This window comes from Megalobrama amblycephala, linkage group LG7 (genome assembly GCF_018812025.1).
Source record: "Megalobrama amblycephala isolate DHTTF-2021 linkage group LG7, ASM1881202v1, whole genome shotgun sequence".
NCBI lineage: Eukaryota > Metazoa > Chordata > Actinopteri > Cypriniformes > Xenocyprididae > Megalobrama > Megalobrama amblycephala.
Window position 1 is genome coordinate 8,476,935 of NC_063050.1, and position 21,390 is coordinate 8,498,324.

At 40.3% G+C, this 21,390-nt stretch overlaps 3 protein-coding genes across 4 annotated transcripts in view; all 3 read right to left on the reverse strand.

Moving 5' to 3' along the window:
* The window catches only part of LOC125271222 (uncharacterized protein DDB_G0271670-like), a 41,450-nt gene extending 31,200 nt beyond the window's left edge, over positions 1-10,250 (reverse strand). For both annotated transcript variants that reach the window (XM_048195255.1, XM_048195251.1), the window contains exon 1: positions 10,130-10,250. The gene's annotated coding sequence lies outside the window, so the exon portion shown is untranslated. The remainder of the gene's footprint in view (positions 1-10,129) is intronic.
* LOC125271224 (B-cell receptor CD22-like) overlaps positions 1-21,390 on the reverse strand; it is a 1,156,500-nt gene that overhangs the window by 517,453 nt on the left and 617,657 nt on the right. The window lies entirely within an intron of this gene.
* LOC125271198 (hemicentin-1-like) overlaps positions 1-21,390 on the reverse strand; it is a 987,774-nt gene that overhangs the window by 497,756 nt on the left and 468,628 nt on the right. The gene's annotated exons all lie outside the window — the stretch shown is intronic.

The window sequence follows — 21,390 nt, forward strand, 5'->3', positions numbered from 1 at the left end:
TTTTCGTCGATTCCTTGGGCTGGTTGCTCCAGGGTGTGTTTGTCGTTTTCCCTTGGATTCCCATGAGCTTTTTCCTCTAGGGTTTCCAAATGAGCTTGGCTGATTCCAAGTTTTCTCCCAATGACTCTCATGAGGTCTTGATTGGTTCCATGAATTTTCCCAGTGACGTCCAGGTGAGCGTTGTCGTCCACGTGGTCCATCCCAGCGGTTGTCTCTCTGTTTAGGTCGAGTACCAGTGTGGGAGTCCCACTCTCTGTTGGACGAAGATGCATTCCACTCTTTGGGTGTCGGCTTGGCAAGGTCTTGACGCAGGGTGCCCTCTAGGGCCAGCCCTTGACTCTGTGTGTTGAAGTCAAGAACTGTGGTGGTTTTGGTGCCCTTTTCTAAGGCCATCTTCTGTTTACAGTAGGCTTTGTGCGCCAAGTCTCTTAACTGTTGAGCACTCATTGTGCGTGGACAGGCAAGGACGCCGAGATGGTGGCTCACCCCAGGATGGAGGTTTCTCAGGAAGAGAGTTTTGAAGTTCAATTCCTCCTCCATGTTCTGTTCGTTGCGAGACCCGAAGTATGCTAGCCTTAGTCGGCTATAGAAGACTTGAGGAGTTTCGTGACGACCTTGTTTTGTTTCCAGGGCAGCCACTAGTCCTCGTTCTGACTCAGGGTCGGCAAACTCTCTGATGAGAGCTTCTCGGAGCAGGTGGTAATCAGTCTTTGTGTGGGCAGGCTGCCGGTCCAGGAAGCTGCGCACTTCAGAGCTGGATGTGGCTCTGAGCAAATAAAGTCTATCTTTGTCAGTGACATTGGGTCTCATTTCCAGATGGAAGTCAATATCTTGCAGATAACTCTGAACATTTGGACTACCTGGCACATTTGGAGTGAATTTGCCAATGTTTCTAGCAAGCTTGTCAAGGTCTCTGAGGTCCAAGCCATGAGATGATCTGTAGCTGGCTGGAGCACGTTCTTTTAGCTTAGCGGGGAGGTAGGATTCTTCGGAGGGAGCAGGTGACTGTTTTGGCACTGCCCCCTTCTGATCATGTGCCAGTCCAGGAACAGGGGAGCCGGTCCTGCTTGGCAAAGGTGAAATCGGTGTCCGACGTGTTCTTGACGGCTCACAGCGCAATTCATATGCATGCTTGAGTTCCTCTTTAATACTGTCAGACTCTTCTTTGATGTAGTCAAGCTGTTGTTTTAGGCGGCTGACCTCATTTCTTGACTCATTCAGGTGAGTTTCGAGAGCTTTAATTCGGCTGTTCTTGTCTCTGAAGTCAGCCTTTGCTTTTTCCAGTAGCTGTTCTGCGTACTGTAGCTTGTCGGAGAGGTCAGCGTAGTCTGCTCTGCCTCGTTCCATTTCTTGCGTAGTAGCTGCTAGGGTCTCTTTTAGCCTGTTGATCTCCTCTTTTGCGCCTTGTTCCACTTCATCAGGCCCTTCTTGTCGTTCCTGAGCCTCCAGCTCCAGCTGTTCGATGCGTCGTTGTGCATGTGTCAGCTCCTGCTGGCGATGGGCGGCTTGCCTGTCGCTCAGTTTGAGGGTGGCGATGAGTGTGTGGCTTAAGGAGCCGGTGATCTTGGCTAGTTCTTTGTGACTGTAGCTCTGGCTTGGGTCCTGTTTCATGAGGCTTGCTATGTTGTCATCCAGCTGGTCCTGTGTCTGATGCTTTAGTGTTTCAGCGGCCTTAGGTAGGAGGCTGTCTGTTACAACACTTAGCCAGGTCTCCAGATCCTTCCAGTGTCCAGCAGGGTCTGTTGTGCGAGACATGTTTGGCACCGCGAGGGAGGTCTAAACCCGAAACTGACACAGACCTGAAGAAAAGAACAAAACACAACAAAACAAAACAAAACAAGCAGGGCAAATCAAAGGTGTAAGTGTGCAATGTCAACTGTGAGTTAATGGGAATGAGTAATGAGTGTGTAAATGTGCAGGTAAGACTGGTTCTCAACTGTGGTCCTCTCGTGGATGTGCTTCTAACTCGGAGTCTCTGCGAAAAGAATCAGTAAGCACACACAGATAGCACAGCTAGAGAACAGCAGAAGAAAAGAAGAGCACGAAACAAACAGAATAGCATTTAGCAAAAAGCAGAATAATAATGGGGTGCTTCCAGTTTCCCTATAAAATGAAGTTTTGTCTTTAACACTGTTTGCAGAATGAGTTTTGTAAAATTTAATTTTAGAAGGATGGTTCTAGACAGGGGTTTTGAAAAGGATTTCAAAGTACCAGGACTGTGATTGTTATTAAAATTCCCTTCGGGGCGAAAGAAAAACAATAACAATGACAGTATTGGTTTCTCAGCTATAGGATTGACAACCATGCACCACTTAAAGCGTTTCTAGACGCGTGCTCTGGGTTTATGGACGCCTACCAGTCTCCTTGTCGACCTGCTTGAGCCTAGGCTGAGTAGGATAACAGGATGAGGAGGGAAGGTAAAGTGAGTGTCATACTATTTTAAAAGAAGTGTTCCGTTTCCCAAATATTTGTTAAATATTTCTCAAACACTCTGCTTTTATGACTTTCACAGGTACAAATCCAAAACCCAGCAGCAGTAGTCAAACCAGAAGAGGACAGCTGAGAGAGAGAGAGAGAGAGAGAGAGAGAGAGAGAGAGAGAAGAAGAAAGAGAGTGAAGTTTTGCTCCCAAAATTTGGAAAAATTACAGGGTTGCCAGAGTGGTGGCGCTAGGGAGTCGCTACACCTAGGGGGTTAGCTTGCTGCTCTGGCAGGACAAGTTAACTGACCCAAATATTGAGGAAGACCCAAAAAAATAAATAAATAAATTAAATCAAAGACTAAGGGAGTAAAAGTCTGAGACTAACTTTATTTTAAATGAATTTTGAATTTAAATTTGGAAGTTGTGAATTAAAATTGTAATGGGTTCAGCATTAAACATTGAGAGCAATTATAATCAAATTAATCAATCAAGTATCATCTGAACTGGGGAAGCCCAAATCCTAATTAATGACTAATGAAATTAAAATTTCAAAGCAATAATGATTAGTTAATGATTAAAATTGCCAGATGTTTGTAAGCAACTACCATTAAATTAATCCACAAATATCCATACCATATGAAAGCTAAACTGAAATTGATTATGAACTTGATTTTCAATTAAAATTGAAATCGAATTAAAGTTTCCAATCAAAAATTCATATTCCCAGATGTCATTCAATAAGAGCAATTACAAATAACATAAAATGTCATTAAAAGTAATTAGGACGATTGCTACTAAAACAAAACAGTGTTTAACTGACAAGAGTAAATTTAGGAGAGAGAACTCTCAAACAAATGATATTAAAAACCAGGTTTATTAAATTTAACATTTGTCACGTTCTCTCAAATGGGAGGAGATGAGAAAAGATAAGATGTGTAAGTTAGACAGAGAGGGAGGTGAAAGCACTAGAGTGAATTACAGTTCAGTAAGAAAGAAGTCATTCCAACATTGCAACATTGCATTCAGACCACAAAATGCTATGCTAGCCACTAGCCCTTTAGCAATGCTACTAGCTTTACATAGACTGTAATGCAACCGTGCTAGATTTAGCTAGCTCAGCTTGTGCTAAGCTTTGTTTACACACAGTTGAATATGGCGCTGGCAGACTGCGCATGCGCACTTAAAGGTTACCCCGGGAAAGGTTTCTTAGGGCTTCCGGGTTACAGCTGTCACTGTCGTGGTGACCGTGACGCACAACAAAAGAGTACGCTTGTTCTATACTCTTTGCACACAGATAACGAACATACAAAAATCACATTAATCATTGAACTGACGGCGCAGTTCTCAATGACAATGAACCATTCAGCTTCTCATGTTTCCGAGCTGAACAACCCCCACACGTTAGAGTGAGGCACATTAATCCACAGATTTTTCTGCAATTAATAATAGTAACATTACTGAGATCTCGGCGATCTGAATCATTCGTGTCAGTTTCTGGACACGCAACAACATGCAGGATTTACTGCAACAATACTTGATCAAGAATTTTCAAAATAATCCCATTCAAATCAAACTCAGACACGTATAGTGTTTAGAGTATTAATATCTCATCTCACGAATGAGCGGATATAGGCGGCACATTAGGTAGCTACTCTCTAATGTGACCATGCAGGGATTTTAGCTTAGTTGAAATAACATTGGAACACGCAATATTATCCACTATAGCTAAGGCCTTAAAGAACAAAGCAAGGAACACGCTCCCTCTGTCCTGGTGCGCTCTCAGGCGACTTTCCTTTTGTCTTGGCAGACAATCTTAGATTCATTTACTGCAGTTTTAACAACAACAACAACACCAACAACTCGAGTTCAGATTTCATTCATCCACAGCGCCTTATGTGCAATCATTGTTATGACAATCAAAAAGCTCGTTTCTGTTTCTAATCTATCTTCCGGATCAAGAAAAGATACAATCACACAAGTTACTTGTTTTGTGTACAAATTAGATTAAACTGCACGAATTTTTCTCCACCATTATGTAAGGACTTAGCCTATTTATTAGCTCAATTTAATTGTTACAGGGAATAAGAATTGAATCAACTGTAAATGATTCACTGTAAATGATTCAGAATTAATATTTAACACTTCATCAATTATTCGTCCAGCGAAAATTGAGGTTAGAGTATTTTACCAATTCTGGATAAAATATTATTCTGCGGCCAACAGTAACAATATTTTATTATGATTATTGTTATTATTGTAATTATTATATTATAAGCAAGAGGTAACTTTTAGGATCTTTTAAGTTTAAGGCAGTAATTTGATACACAGCACAAGAAACTCGTATATGTGAAAAATCAAAACAAGATTTATTGACTACTTCTAATGATTACAGAAAACTAAGGCTAAACACACACACACACACATACATACATGTACACACATTCGCGGAGTTGATGAGTTATGACAAGTCCCAAGTTCAGTGCTAACTTAACTCATAACCTGAGGAAAATCACAAAAGCAGAGCTTTGGCTTGATTCTTTAGGTTTAAAGGAGTTTCACCAGTTCCCAGCAAGAGAGAGAGAAGTTTGCTTGTACCTGCGTTTGCTGTGACAGCTGAGGTAATCGGGTTGTTCCGTGACTCGTGTACAGCGGAATCCCGTTCTGGATTGGCTGTCTTTCAGGTGACGTCTTCTCGGGAAAGCCCTTCGTTGGGCTGCGCGGAAGCTTTGAAGAAGGTTATTGGCTGGTGAAACGCGCTGTTCTGAGAGTCGGGCTGGAGCGGCTCTCTTCTTTGGAGACTTTGGTCAAAAGGTTTAACGGAGTGTTTCAGGGTTCGGGATGTGACGGCTGTTGCGGCTCGTGGATGAAGATAGTCAGCGACTGTCAGATGGAAATCAGCCACGGCAGTTAGATGGGTTCTTCAACCCTTCTTCAGCGTATCGATTCTTTGACGTATCTTTTACATATCTTTTTACAACTGGCTATTGGGAAAGCATAGTTTTAAAGGAGCAATTTGGGTCCATCCTTCAGATGCGATCCTCCAATGAGACGTTGCTACGGAGATTAGACACGCCTCGTCTATTGTCCATTGATCACACCGCGTGATATCTGCAGAACATTCTCCTGTTTGATTAACAACTTTATAAAGTTTCTTAATATTTTCCTGATACTGAATTTCAATGTTTCATTCACACAGAATTACAGAGAATTATAAACTCTGTATTTAGAGCTCAAACATGACACACTTCTTACACACACATATTACGAGACTGACCTAATTAAAACAATGATTACAATAATGCATTTGAAGAAAACCCACATATTGAATACATTGAATAGACATGTTAGTAATTACATCATGGCATGTATTATTCTGTATATAGTTTAAAATGATTTCTTAATGATGGTCCATTCGAAGTTCATTGCACAGTTTTCAAGCATAGTTTAAACTTTGACCGGAGTCACGAGTGACCGGGTCAGGATGGATTGCTCAATACAAGGGAGGTATTGATAGGACAGATTCGTCTTCAAATCCGTTGATGGGTGTTTTCCTGTTCCGTCCGCTAATACAAGAGGGTTTTGTGAGAGAATCAATAGATTTAATGTGATCAGATCCACGTGATGGGTTCTGATTAGTTTATTGCTGATGAGCTAATAAGTCCTTTAGACAGAGTCCTTTGTTAAAAGAAGTCACGTCATCACTTCAGGAAATGGATCTTTTGGACCAAATGAAGCTTTGTTCAATCATGCCTCTGGCTGATGAAGCCATTTGTAAGTTCTGTCGAGCGGTGCCCTACAGAGTCCCCCTTTTGCTTGGCGAGGTTCCTGGTGCGAACGTCGGCAGGCACTGGAACAAGAGGCAGAGAGAGAGAGAACAGACAAACACAAAACACAAACAACGCTTCCCTCACTCGGCTGAATCCTGGTGAAGGACTTGGGTATCTTGGAGTGAACGGGTTAGGAACACTTCAACTAACATAGGGGTGTGTTGTTTAAGATCAGTTGTGATTGGGTGGTTTCGACTAATCTAATTGTCAGTGGTTCGACGAGGAGGTAGAGGCGTGTCATTCATTCGGTCTTGGTCTGCTGCTGACACAGCACTTTGCATCTCTACTGTTGTAGGATATATTGTGACCTTGACACTGGCCTTCATCCTGCACAAGCGAATGAATGCCGTGCAAGAGTCTTTTGATAGATGCACGTCGGGCGTCCCGCGCATTTTCCGACGTGATAAAACTGACCAAGAACCTGAACCCGAGAACTCAACCAACCTGATTGAAATTACGCCTCTACCTCCTCGTCGAACCACTGACAATTAGATTAGTCGAAACCACCCAATCACAACTGATCTTAAACAACACACCCCTATGTTAGTTGAAGTGTTCCTAACCCGTTCACTCCAAGATACCCAAGTCCTTCACCAGGATTCAGCCGAGTGAGGGAAGCGTTGTTTGTGTTTTGTGTTTGTCTGTTCTCTCTCTCTCTGCCTCTTGTTCCAGTGCCTGCCGACGTTCGCACCAGGAACCTCGCCAAGCAAAAGGGGGACTCTGTAGGGCACCGCTCGACAGAACTTACAAATGGCTTCATCAGCCAGAGGCATGATTGAACAAAGCTTCATTTGGTCCAAAAGATCCATTTCCTGAAGTGATGACGTGACTTCTTTTAACAAAGGACTCTGTCTAAAGGACTTATTAGCTCATCAGCAATAAACTAATCAGAACCCATCACGTGGATCTGATCACATTAAATCTATTGATTCTCTCACAAAACCCTCTTGTATTAGCGGACGGAACAGGAAAACACCCATCAACGGATTTGAAGACGAATCTGTCCTATCAATACCTCCCTTGTATTGAGCAATCCATCCTGACCCGGTCACTCGTGACTCCGGTCAAAGTTTAAACTATGCTTGAAAACTGTGCAATGAACTTCGAATGGACCATCATTAAGAAATCATTTTAAACTATATACAGAATAATACATGCCATGATGTAATTACTAACATGTCTATTCAATGTATTCAATATGTGGGTTTTCTTCAAATGCATTATTGTAATCATTGTTTTAATTAGGTCAGTCTCGTAATATGTGTGTGTAAGAAGTGTGTCATGTTTGAGCTCTAAATACAGAGTTTATAATTCTCTGTAATTCTGTGTGAATGAAACATTGAAATTCAGTATCAGGAAAATATTAAGAAACTTTATAAAGTTGTTAATCAAACAGGAGAATGTTCTGCAGATATCACGCGGTGTGATCAATGGACAATAGACGAGGCGTGTCTAATCTCCGTAGCAACGTCTCATTGGAGGATCGCATCTGAAGGATGGACCCAAATTGCTCCTTTAAAACTATGCTTTCCCAATAGCCAGTTGTAAAAAGATATGTAAAAGATACGTCAAAGAATCGATACGCTGAAGAAGGGTTGAAGAACCCATCTAACTGCCGTGGCTGATTTCCATCTGACAGTCGCTGACTATCTTCATCCACGAGCCGCAACAGCCGTCACATCCCGAACCCTGAAACACTCCGTTAAACCTTTTGACCAAAGTCTCCAAAGAAGAGAGCCGCTCCAGCCAGACTCTCAGAACAGCGCGTTTCACCAGCCAATAACCTTCTTCAAAGCTTCCGCGCAGCCCAACGAAGGGCTTTCCCGAGAAGACGTCACCTGAAAGACAGCCAATCCAGAACGGGATTCCGCTGTACACGAGTCACGGAACAACCCGATTACCTCAGCTGTCACAGCAAACGCAGGTACAAGCAAACTTCTCTCTCTCTTGCTGGGAACTGGTGAAACTCCTTTAAACCTAAAGAATCAAGCCAAAGCTCTGCTTTTGTGATTTTCCTCAGGTTATGAGTTAAGTTAGCACTGAACTTGGGACTTGTCATAACTCATCAACTCCGCGAATGTGTGTACATGTATGTATGTGTGTGTGTGTGTGTTTAGCCTTAGTTTTCTGTAATCATTAGAAGTAGTCAATAAATCTTGTTTTGATTTTTCACATATACGAGTTTCTTGTGCTGTGTATCAAATTACTGCCTTAAACTTAAAAGATCCTAAAAGTTACCTCTTGCTTATAATATAATAATTACAATAATAACAATAATCATAATAAAATATTGTTACTGTTGGCCGCAGAATAATATTTTATCCAGAATTGGTAAAATACTCTAACCTCAATTTTCGCTGGACGAATAATTGATGAAGTGTTAAATATTAATTCTGAATCATTTACAGTGAATCATTTACAGTTGATTCAATTCTTATTCCCTGTAACAATTAAATTGAGCTAATAAATAGGCTAAGTCCTTACAACACCGTCAGTGAAACCTCAAACTAAAATTTTATCTCTAGATTTTTATGATAGCTTTTAGATATCAATTTTGTTCAAAAATAAGTAAGAAAGAAAAAAAGAAAAGTCAATAAACTTCCCCCTTCACCGTGACTCCTCTCCCACTTCAAACCGGAAGAAAGGAAAGAGAGAGAGAGAGAGAGAGAGAATTTGAATTTAACCTTTATTATTACAAAATATTTACTATTATTAAAAAATACAAATGATTTTACAAAAAAAACAAAAAACAAAAAAAACACATTAAAACCAATACAGTACATACAGTGCGCATAATTCATAATTTAATCCCCATAATTCTATAAGAACTTTGGTGGCAGACATTCCACCAACTTATAGTATGCATACTCCACCCTCAATCGAGAAGCTACAAATCATAAAAAATAAACATAGGCACAACACTTATTGCCCCTTGAGTCTGTTTCTTTTTTTTTTGGGGGGGGGGGGGGGGGGGGGGGGGACTCATTTCAGACTCTTTCAGCTGCTCTCTTTTTCTCTGTTTTTCGATACTTTCTAACTACAGTAAGCGCTTCTTTTGACAGAACCACTTCTTTCGCTCAAAAGATCAACCCTCACAGTCTTCTGAAGAAAAGTAACTGACTTTACAAATTTCTCTACATCAGGAAAAAATTCCCCATCATCAACCTATTATCTAGAAACTGATCAATTTCCTCTAAAGTATACAAGGAGAGATCCTTCTGAGGATCTTGAGAGTTCTCACTGTGAGTCCATATGCTGCACAGAAGCAGATTCATCAGGTCGACTCTTCTGTAACCCACACTGATCAGCACTAGTACTTCAACACATTCTCATCACATTGTCCTGTTCAACCACTAAATGCTCTTTACCTTTATCAGCATTATCTGTCTCCTCCTGACCTGTACAGAAGTAGCCTGAGCATCAGCCTCTATCCCTGGGCCAACATCACAGCATTCAAAGCACCGCAAATTCACATGAATCACATATGATCCTCCTTCATGTTTTATTTGAAAGGAGACTGTAACCAATTTAGCACATGTACGTCTGCAAGATGTCTGTTAAAGATCACTTCATCTGGAAAGCATCTGCTGTGTACAAACAGCTGATAGACATCTTTAAGTTGTCTGTTTTACATAAACTCTAAATATCTTAAAAACAAATCCGAAACGTCTATATGACATCTGACAGGAACGTCCTATTGCAGATGAGCAAACACTTTAAAAAATATGTCTTCCAGTGTAAACATGTACATCAAATAGACATCTCAGAAATGTATGTTGTTTTATGATGCGTCTCTAAGCACCTTCACCTTATTTTTTATTATTCTCAGGTTAGGTAAGAAAGTCAAATCTGACCTAAATTATAAGCATTTTAAAAAATACAATCAGACAGAAGACTTCTCCGTGGTCTGTTCAGGCTCAACGACTTAAATTAATGCCACATGAGGCCGAGTTTAGTTATAAAGTTATAAGTTCATTTATTTATTACATTAGTATTTCTAGCATTATATATATTCTACTAACATTCTATACAAGTAATTAAATAAAGTATAAGTATTGAAAAGTTCTTCAGTCAAGGCAATATCAGCGATGGAGGCATCATCAGCTGGTTCTGGTGTCGGAGGTGCAGCCTCAGGTGTGAAGCAGCCCCTCCTGTTCTCTTCATGGTCCAGCCTTTTATAGACTATCTGACCACTTGATGTCATCTTCTTGAATTCCCCTCATATGTCTATAAATATTTATAGACTATCTGACCACTTGATGTCATCTTCTTGAATTCCCCTCATATGTCTATATATATAGAGGCCTCGTCTCTTTGTTCTTGGACTCATCTCCTCTGCTGCGTCCCCCGCCTCCGATCAAGACATCCTTCAAGGGTAAGATTGCCTTTGTAATACACATTAGTTCCTTTCTAATCTACTAACATGTTACTAACAAATGCATTATAATAGCAGTTGTTTTTCATTCTTTAATAAGTGATTAATACATGCTTTAATAAAGGCATTAAAATACCAGTTGTCTGTCATTCTTTAATACAAAAATCTGTTGTTGGGGTTTCTTTTCCTTTTTCCACACATTACTTTCCAATTTATCAACAGTTTGTTTTTATACAAAAGTTATCACTTCCAATTGTTTCACTGTTTACCCATAAACAAGTTATCTATATATCTCTCATAACAGCTGTACTTCATAAACAGATAACTTTCACTATTTACACACAAACATGTTATCGAACATGTTTCTTCCCCCAAGATATCTCTTTATAACAGCTGTACCTCATAAACAGCTTACTTCTGTTCATCTTCACATCAAAGTTGTGTTGTCATTATTATTACTTATACATCACTTCTTTCAATAAATGTTTTTTCAGTTGTGTTGTCATTATTATTCTTTATATGCAGAAGAGGTACAAGTAGCCTAGAAAAGTTGCATTTCCTAATGAAGCAGGGTGTGGCTGATATCAACAATGTGTGCTATCAGGGTATGATCTGGTGATTTTTAAAACTCGTAAACCTGTCTCCTAAAAGACATAACATGATCCAATGCCGGGTTTTTACACACCAGAGAAATCGCTCTGAACGGACTTGCAATCTTGTCAAAGCGCAGTAATTCATGCTCTAATACGTCATCAGAGGTACGGCGGCACATTTGAAATCACTACTTGTAAATGTAGCCCTGTGTTGATCACTTGATTAACAACATGTTATTCATTCTGGAAGCAGAGGAAATATTCTCATGGCCTTCATTCTCTAGAACATCCTCCACCATCACTCTGTTCTCCGGCACACACCTAAAGCCAATGCACAGAGAAATGGATGGTGTCTCTGTGTGGATCCCCATCCTCCTATCCTCCTATCCTCTTACACTACTCACACTTTTCTCACAAAAATTAATTAATACCAAACCATGCCAAATAAAAACAGAAAAAAAAAAAACATATTGGGAAAAAAAAAGTGGTGAACTTTCACAACTTGACTCTTTGTCAAGACTCTTGCCCAACACTGCTCTCACCCACAACCTCCCAGCATGCATGTGTGTATTAATAAAGAGGGAAGTCAAACTATTTCTTCACACAGGCTTCACATGAACACACAGACGCAGAACAAACGTGTGCAGATAAAACTCATGTTATTTTACAGAGATTCTCACAGATTAATTATATTATTTAAAAGGCTTAGTTTAATGTTTTTCCAGAACTGTAACATTTAATGTTTTAACAGATTGAAGCTTTTTTTTGTATCACATTCATTTTAAAGATACTGATGTTGAAAACAGCAGCGGTTCCCATAGTAACTGTATAAACAGAGCAGACTGATTAATTTAGCTCTTAAATGATGTCATCTTTAGCTGTGCACTGATACATCAGTTATAGATTTATTGTATTTCTAGATTTACTGATTTATATGTGATCTTTTCCCCCAGTGTGATCTTTAATAATTGTGTCTAGTATGAGATAAAATGCTTTTGGCTTAATTAACTTATTGCCTATTTCAGTAAAGAGAAAGAAAGAAAGAAAGAAATAACTTGAGAGTATAAATGCTTTAAATAAATATTATTTGTTCATTCTGAGCTCTACATAATAACTTTGGCTCAACCAATGGAGTGATTATGGGGCGGGGCTATCAGTTTGTCTGACCAATGAAATGATAGTCATCAGTGTTTGAATCATGTTTGAAAACAATATTTTGTGATTGTGTTTGAAGACACTAGTGACCCATAAAATAAACACTTCACCTTTAAATCTGAAAATGAAAGTTTTACCTCAGATTGAATTGAGATGCTCCAAAAACAGAGAAAACAATATGAGTGCTTATGAGTGAGATCACTTTATTTTTATATTGCTTTTCACATTCAATATTGCTTCAAAGCAGCTTTACAGAAAACGTCTCGGGTTACTTGTGTAACCCTGGTTCCCTGAATAAGGGAACGAGACGCTACGTCATATAAGGTTATGGGAACCATAATATCGTATGACGTAGTGTCGACAGTTCCCATGAAAGGGAACCACAAACTACTGTCTTAAATCCACAAGTGAGCAACTGCAGCAAGCAAAAAATAAATATATATATATATATATAAATTCATTCAATGTTTCAAGAACATCTGTTTAGACAGTATTTGGTGCTCAATGTTAATCTTGAACTCTGTTTACTGCACATCTGTCTGACCAGATAAATCAATAACTTTATACACATTCTCTGATGTTGAGATTCAACTGATGATGGTGATGATGATGGTGGTGGTGATGATGGTGATGATGATGATGATGGTGATGATGATGATGATGATGATGATGGTGGTGGTGATGATGATGATGATGATGATGATGATGATGTAGTTTCTGGAAAGCCTGTATATAAAACAATGAAACAATGAATTTCTAAATGATGTTTTTTTTTTCACACCCAGAACTTGACACACTTTTCTCATGATACAGACACTTGTTACTGATGTCATTCACACACTCACTACCCAGAATTCATGTTTGAATGAAAGCGGACTCGCTTCTTGCATCTCATATTTGAAGTTAATAATGATGTTTCCTCCTGAATATCCTCTCATGCCCCTGATTGGTTGGTCTGTTGAACACAAACTCAGATCATTTGTCATTTTGTTCTCAATATAAACACATATCTGCTCACTTTACTGCAACATTTATGAATGAAGATTATGAGTGTAAATCTTACATCAGATCAAAAGGTTATTAATGGAGTCTGTTATGAGTTTCAGGTGTGAACGGCAGTAATTACAGTCAGTGTTGAGTATCATGATGTTGTGGAGATCATCATGGGTTTGAGGCTCTCAGTTACTCACCTCTTATAACCTTCATATTCACTTCAGTGTATAAATCTCTTCCAACTCTTTCAGCTCCACACCAGTACGTCCCAGAATCCTGTTCTCTCAGATCTCTGATGGTCACATTGAAGACTGCTGATCTTGTGTCATCATACAGAGAGAATCTTCCAGAATGAACCCATTTATATTTCTCATCAGTCCTGATTTAGTATATGCACTCTGGCCACTGTCCTTTACAAAAATACTTTTTATTTGCTGCATATCCTTTATCATATTTGCATCTGATCGTGACTCCTCCTCCTGAATATCCCAGAGAATTTGAATTTTAAGTTAACCTTTATTATTACAACAGGTTTACTATTATTACAAAAAATACAAATGATTTTACATAAACAAAAAATAAATAAATAAAACTTTTAAAAAAACAAACAAACAAAACATTAAAACCAATTCATTGTCATACAGTGTGCATAATATTTAATTTAACCCCCATAATTCTATGAACTTTGGCAGATATTCCACCAACTTGTAGTATGCATACTCCACCCTCAAACGAGAATATACAAATCATAAAAAACATAGACACAACACTTGTTGCCCCTTGAGTCTGTTTCTTTCTTCTAAATTTCCAATTTCGCAGTGCCAGATGAAAAATTCAGTGATTACTTTGGCCCAAAAAATATTGAAAAGAAAATTCCTCACACAGTGACAAGAACAAATTACTTAATAAATCAAAAAGATTACTTAATCATGAACACTGTACAAAAAGATGAAACACTGACTCTGCCTCAAAAAGGACATCCCACCCCAACATGACAGCTTTCATCTTCCACCCAGTCTTCCACAGCCACACTTACAATAATGGAGGAAAATATATATCCATGCCCCTCCACTCATTCATTTAGGACAATTTCATAGTGTGCTCTCAAGTCCTTGAATATCTCTGCAGTTCACTGTTATAAAAAATGGATTGATTTTACCACTTCTTTGGCTCAAATCTCACACATTACTTCTCAGGATCTGTCCCAGCTTATTACACCCAGCCGCTGACAGTCGAGCTCGCATATTTTAAGAGGACAACAGTCTTGAAGGTAAAAAGGAGTTCAAAAATAATGGCTCCTCTAATAACCAAGACCAGCAGGAGTATTAGATGGTCTTGATTCAACAAAAACCTTCCAGACCTCCAGCACAGATCTATAAAGAGGGAAGATCCACCATTTCAGACTCTTTCAGCTGCTCTCTTTTTCCTCTATTTTTCAATACTTTCTAACTGCAGTAAGTGCTTCTTTTGACAGAACCACTTCTTTTCGCTCAAAAGATCAACCCTCACAGTCTTCTGAAGAAAAGTAACTGACTTTACAAATTTCTCTACATCAGGAAAAAATTCCCCATCATCAACCTATTATCTAGAAACTGATCAATTTCCTCTAAAGTATACAAGGAGAGATCCTTCTGAGGATCTTGAGAGTTCTCACTGTGAGTCCATGTGCTGCACAGAAGCAGATTCATCAGGTCAACTCTTCTCTAACCCACAATGATCAGCAACACTGGGAAACACATTCTCATCACATTCATTGTCCTGTTCAACCACTAAATGCTCTTTACCTTTATCAGCATTATCAGTGTCCTCCTGACCTGTACAGAAGTATCCTGAGCCTCAGCCTCTATCCCTGGGCCAACATCACAGAATTCAAAGCACCACAAATTCGCAGTAGTCACATAAATCATATATGATCCTCCTTCATGTTTTATTTGAAAGGAGATGGTAGCACATGTACGTCTGCAAGATGTCTGTTAAAGATAACTTCATCTGGAAAGCATCTGCTGTGTACAAACAGCTGAAAGACGTCTTTAAGATGTCCATTTTACATACTGTACATTCTAAGTCATTAACATCCTAAAGACAGCTTCTAAACATCTATTTGACATCTGACAGGAACATCCTATAGGCGTATTGCAGATGAGCAAACACTCTAAAAAAATGTCTTCCAGTGTAAACATGTACATCAAATAGACGTCTCTGAGATGTATGTGTGCTATCAGGGTACCATCAGGTGATTTAAAACTCGTAAACCTGTCTCCAAAAAGACATAACATGCTTCAATGCCGGGATTTTACACACCAGAGAAATCACTCTGAAGTCTGAACAGACTCACAATCTTGTCAAAGCGCAGTAATTCTTGCTCTGATACGTCATCAGAGGTATGGCGACACATTTGAAATCACTACTTTACTAGATGTATTTGTATCCCTGTGTCAGTCACTTGATTAATAAGATGTTATTCATTCTGGAAATATTCTCATGGCCTTCATTCTCTAGAACATCCTCCACCATCACTCTGTTCTCCGGCACACACCTAAAGCCACTGCACAGAGAAATGGATGGTGTCTCTGTGTGGATCCCCATCCTCCTATCCTCCTATCCTCTTACACTACTCACACTTTTCTCACAAAAATTTAATTAATACCAAACCATGCCAAAGAAAAACAGAAAAGAAAAAAAAAAAAGGTGAACTTTCTCACTTGTTTCACTCTTGCCCAACACTGCTCTCACCCACAACCTCCCAGCATGCATGTGTGTATTAATAAAGAGGGAAGTCAAACTATTTCTTCACACAGGCTTCACATGAACACACAGACGCAGAACAAACGTGCGCAGATAAAACTCATGTTATTTTACAGAGATTGTCACAGAATAATTCTATTACTTAAAAGGCTTAGTTTAGTGTTTTTCCAGAACTGTAACATTTCATGTTTTTAACTGATTGAAGCTTTTTTTCAGTGTATCACATTCATTTTAAAGATACTGATGTTGAAAACAGCAGCGGTTCCCATAGTAACTGTATAAACAGTGCAGACTGATTAATTTAGCTCTTAAATGATGTCATCTCCTTTAGCTATACTTCAGTTATAGATTTATTGTATTTCTAGATTTACTGATTTATATGTGATCTTTCTCCCCGGTGTGATCTTTAATGAGATAAAATGCTTTTGGCTTAATTAACTTATTGCCTATTGCAGAAAAGAGAAAGAAAGAAAGAAAGAAAGAAAGAAAGAACTTGAGAGTATAAATGGATTATTTGGTCATTCTGAGCTCTACATAATAACTTTGGCTCAACCAATGGTGTGATTATGGGGCGGGGCTATCAGTTTGTCTGACCAATGAAATGATAGTCGTCAGTGTTTGAATCATGTTTGATTCATTTGTAATTGTGTTTGAAGACACTAGTGACCCATAAAATAAACACTTCACCTTTAAACCAGAAAATGAACTTCCCTTTCGAAGGGAACTCCACTCTGCGTTGAACAGAACACATTGGGGAACCGTCACGTGACCCAGGTGTCGAAAGCACTATCCAACAACTCCAATTGCTATTGGCCGGTGACAGCCTATGACGTCATACGGTGCGACCCGGATGTATAAAGGGAGCGCCTGGAGAGACAGTCACTCTCTTTTTCGTCTTTCGGTCCTGTTCTGTCTGATTGCATCTATAACCAACTCCGGTAGGGTTTTTAATATATGCCTTACAAACGTTCATGAAATGTGTTTATCTGTGTCCCAGGGAAAAATTTGACACTTGATATACATATTTTTCTGGGCGTTTTCTGTCTGGAGAGGAGCACGCATACACAGTGCTTGAGGGCACTGCTGTGTGTTTGTCTGTTGTTTACGCTGTTCTCGTTTGTCACTCTTCCCGAGGGAAGAGCTGTCTGCATCATTGCCTGTTGGTTCTGGCCCCTGTTTGTGCTGAGGCTTAACGGTGGCTGCAATCATAGGGCTCGCAGATGAGCTCGTTGGGAAGTTTGAGAAAGTTTTATTCTCTCTAACTTCCCCGGGGCGGGCGAGAACGAGTGGATGACGATGACGTTCGTGTTTGACGTCATCGCGTCCGGCGGCGAGCGCTCCTCTGGCGGGTGTATGCGAGCTGCTGTGTGTTTGGGACACGCTTCTCGGCGGGCTGCAGCTGCCGGGAGAGCGCGTTAGGAAAGGGGCCGCGCGCGGACGGTTCGGCGAGCAGTTCCTTTCTGTCCATTAATACGGCAGCTTCCATACTTTCCATTCCTTTTTTGATCTCCGTGTTTGAGATCGGGAAGGCATGGAAAAACCCCTAGCCATTCAGTTTTGTATCTGAACCCAGACAGACGGGAGGGGGAGGAAGAGAGAGTGAGACGGGTGATCGATTGTAAACACTGTTGCGTTTGTAATTGATCCCCCAGCTATAGGGTGATTTATATCTACCCTCTCCTCTTCTTCTTCCACCTCCTGTGTATAAATATATATATATATATATATATATATATATATATATATATATATATATATATATATATATATATATATATGTGTATATATGTATATATGTATGCTTATATACATGTTTGTATATAGATGTGTATATGTGTATATATGTATGGACATGTATCATGCTCAGAATTCTTATGGTCAGACTGATGGCTGGGCCCATAGTCATTATTTCTATCAGCCCGCTGTTTCTGTTTGATAGTAAGAGGATCTTTTAGGCTTAAAAGAACCTTAGATTCCATCCTTTCATGTAAAAAAGGAGCATTAGGAGTTTTTGGTTTTTGAGCCGCAGGAGGGTCTATATTTTATTCATTTAAAATAAGACCTTATTTTCCTGTATAGGTTTCTGAGCATGTAGTCAAGAAAATTAGGGGATGGGCAGACTGAAGTTGATAGCACTTGTCACTTCAGTTAATATGTAAATGTTTAGGTCGGTCTTAATCGGCCGCCTGACATTGTTTGCTTGTGAGCTTCACTTTCTTTCTCTTATCCATGAGATTTGGAGGTGAAGCCCGGGCTTCACTAGGCTTGTGGCCCTGTAAGAAGGCCCGTAGCTTAGCGGCTAGGCTAGAGCTAGGTTAGGTGTGTTATTTACATAACCTTATGTATACTATCCCTTATTAGGTTGTATAGTTCCTAGTTCTGGCCTCCTCCCGAGGGGGTTGTTAGGCCATATGCCCATTATCCCCTATCTAAAATCTGTGCACGTTCAGGATAACACCTTTGAACAGTCAGGCCGGTGGCCGGCCCATGATGAAGCTTTTTCTGTAGGCCCGCCTTCTGGCTTGATAGTGAAAAGGTTCGTGAGGCTTTTGGAACCGGGGATATCATTCTTCTCCTTTGAAAGAACGAGGAAGGAATCTCTGGTCTTCGAGCCGCGGGAAGGTAAGACAAGGTCTGATTTAATCGCTTAAATGTTCGACCTTGTTTTTATTCCTGTGTTATTTCCTGGGTGTGTAACAGTAATAATGATAATGGGTTTTTTGGGCAAAAACTGGAGTGTTGAGACTGACTGAGCGAGCCACAGAATGGCTGCTGTTCAGTTTTCTCTCTGTATGTTTTGTCATTCGACTATTTTTCAGTGTAGTTCGAACTGGCACTCATCACTTCAGTTTATGCGTTTGTGGCGGTCCTAACCGGCCGCCCAGCGTGATAGCTGTGATCTTTGCTGTATTTCTTATTTGAAATTTCGAGGTAGAGATCAGGCTTATTATAGCGCCTGTTATTTTGAATAGGCCTGTATGTTTTTGGCCAGGCTAGAACTAAGTGTATGTATGGTGTATGTATAAATAATTCCCATATGTATTTTAGTTTTTGGCCTTCTCCTGAGGGAGTGGCAGAATTTTTTTGACCAGATTATCCCATTGCTTATGTAGGTGCAACGATGAGTGTAACAGCTAGGTTTTTAGACTGCTTTGTTAGAGACCTGATGCTGTTTCTCAGGTGGTAGGCCCTTATCTTTGCGTAGATAAGTTTATGCTATTAATGTTGCTAGGCCCCACTCTCTAGAACATTCATGCCGAGAGGAAAAAAATATTTTCTTCCGAGCCACTTGATATTTTCAAGTTTGAGTTGACTATGCCAGCATTTTAGCTCTGTCCTCTAAGGCTTGGAACAGATTTAAGAATCTGTAGCAATGGTTTTTTTTTTTTTTTTTTCTCTGTCAAATGGAATGTATTTCAAAGTTTCCTTTGAGTTCTAGACGTTTGCCCTACATTTGGTATGTGAGCTTGATATGCTGCCACAGGTTGGCACCCGCTTATGATAGTAGGCCTTCTTAAAAGCGGCCTCTATGTAAGTGTTTGGTGAATCCTTTCCCCAGTGTTACTGAGTGCATCACCTGTTTGATTGCATACTCAGGGTAGCTAGATCACTTTTTGAGAAAAGTTAGTATCTGTCAGCTCCCTTTCAGTTATCTGTTTATCAGCTATATTGCATATAACGGTGATTGTAGGCTAGACTGTTCAACCTCCTTCTAGTTAGCAATAGTTTTATACTGCTGTGTAATAGATTTCAGTCTGCTCACATACTGTTTTTGGTTTTTACACTGTTTCAGGCCCTGCAGCATGTGGTTTGAGGTAGCAGGCTCAACTAGCCTCCCTTAAGCCATGTTGGTTGTGTATGGTTCCCTTTAGTCACAAAACTTAGGGTACTTTGCCTGTTTGGAAAGTGTAGCCTAGCACAGGTAGCAGTTAGCTTCCCATAGTTAATTGGGTTAGAGCTGGTTCCCTGTAGCTTGGTTCCCTGGAAATTCACGAACTGAAGCCACGTGTCATTGAATCGGCAGGCCCCTTCAGGCCTCCTTTTTAGTTTACATGTTGGCACAGATTGTGTTTTTCTGTGCGGCTCTGGATGAGATGTCAGTAGTGAAACCTTACTGAGGTTTGGTTTAACCTATTGTTGCCTCTGAGTCGATGATTCTAGTTGAGCTAAGAACCACCTACCGCTTAGGTTGGATCTTTGTGCTCCTGGAAACGGCCACGAGACTTACGCCGTGTGTCCTGAAGGATGCTAAGCCTGCGGGCCGCCCTTTTTGGATACACTAGTGTTAGTTTAGGTGTATTTCTCTCTGAGAACTATTTCTATACACTTTCGTTGGCCAGGGGCCCAAATGGTAGATTCAACCCCCTCTTTTGCGGGCTGTTTACCAGGCTTGGGACCTAAACACTGCCACGAGCTGATGCCACGTGTCTGTTGAGTTTACAGGCCTTCCAGGCCTTCCTTAATACGTGTTGGCGTACGCTGTACTCCTCTTGCTTAAAGAGTAAAAGGTGCTTTTACTGAGTACACTGCTCGTCAGATTGTGTTGGGTGGATTATCATAAGAGCACTGTGCAGCTTTCTATTGCTGCCATGGAAGTTGTCTGTCTGCCGCCGGCTTAGACAGATGTTCAGAATGGCTTTACCAGAAACAGGCCTCTTTCTGAAATTTACTTCTGTCTTTATGTATATAGAACTGTTGTCATGTTGTAGCCCCTCTCGGGCCTCCATGAGTATGTGCTCTTGGCATAGTCTACCTGTTAGGTGAGCTCTGCGCTTCCCCTTGGGGTTTGTAATAGTGCTTAGCTCCTTAAGCTGATTATGATGGTTCGGCCTTGATCTGGCCCTGTCTTAAGCGTCAGCCCCAGGCTGGTTTGTGCTCCCCTTTTCAGGGTTTTCAGCGCACAGCCTCCTCAGTGCGTTAATTAAGCACTGGGTAGATCCTAGGTTGAGCGGATTATCTCCCCTCGATATGAGGGTTCATAGCACTCAGCTGAGTTCTGCTCTCCAGGATGACCGTCTCTACGCGTGGGTCTGAGCTGGTTTCTGCCTTTCTGCAGTCACTCTTACCTACTATCTTCCTGAAGAATGCGTTTTAGAGGCTCTGTATTCAGACAGGGTTGGCCTGAACTGAGTCTGTTCCCTGAGAAGACCAGGTCGGCCTCCCTGGTGGCAATGAGGGTGACCTTGCTCCCCTCATGAGTGACTGGCCGAGGTTCCCTTTGGTTCCTTGGCCACATTCCCTTAAAGGAACCACTTTTCTCACAAGAAAATTGGGTTCTAGA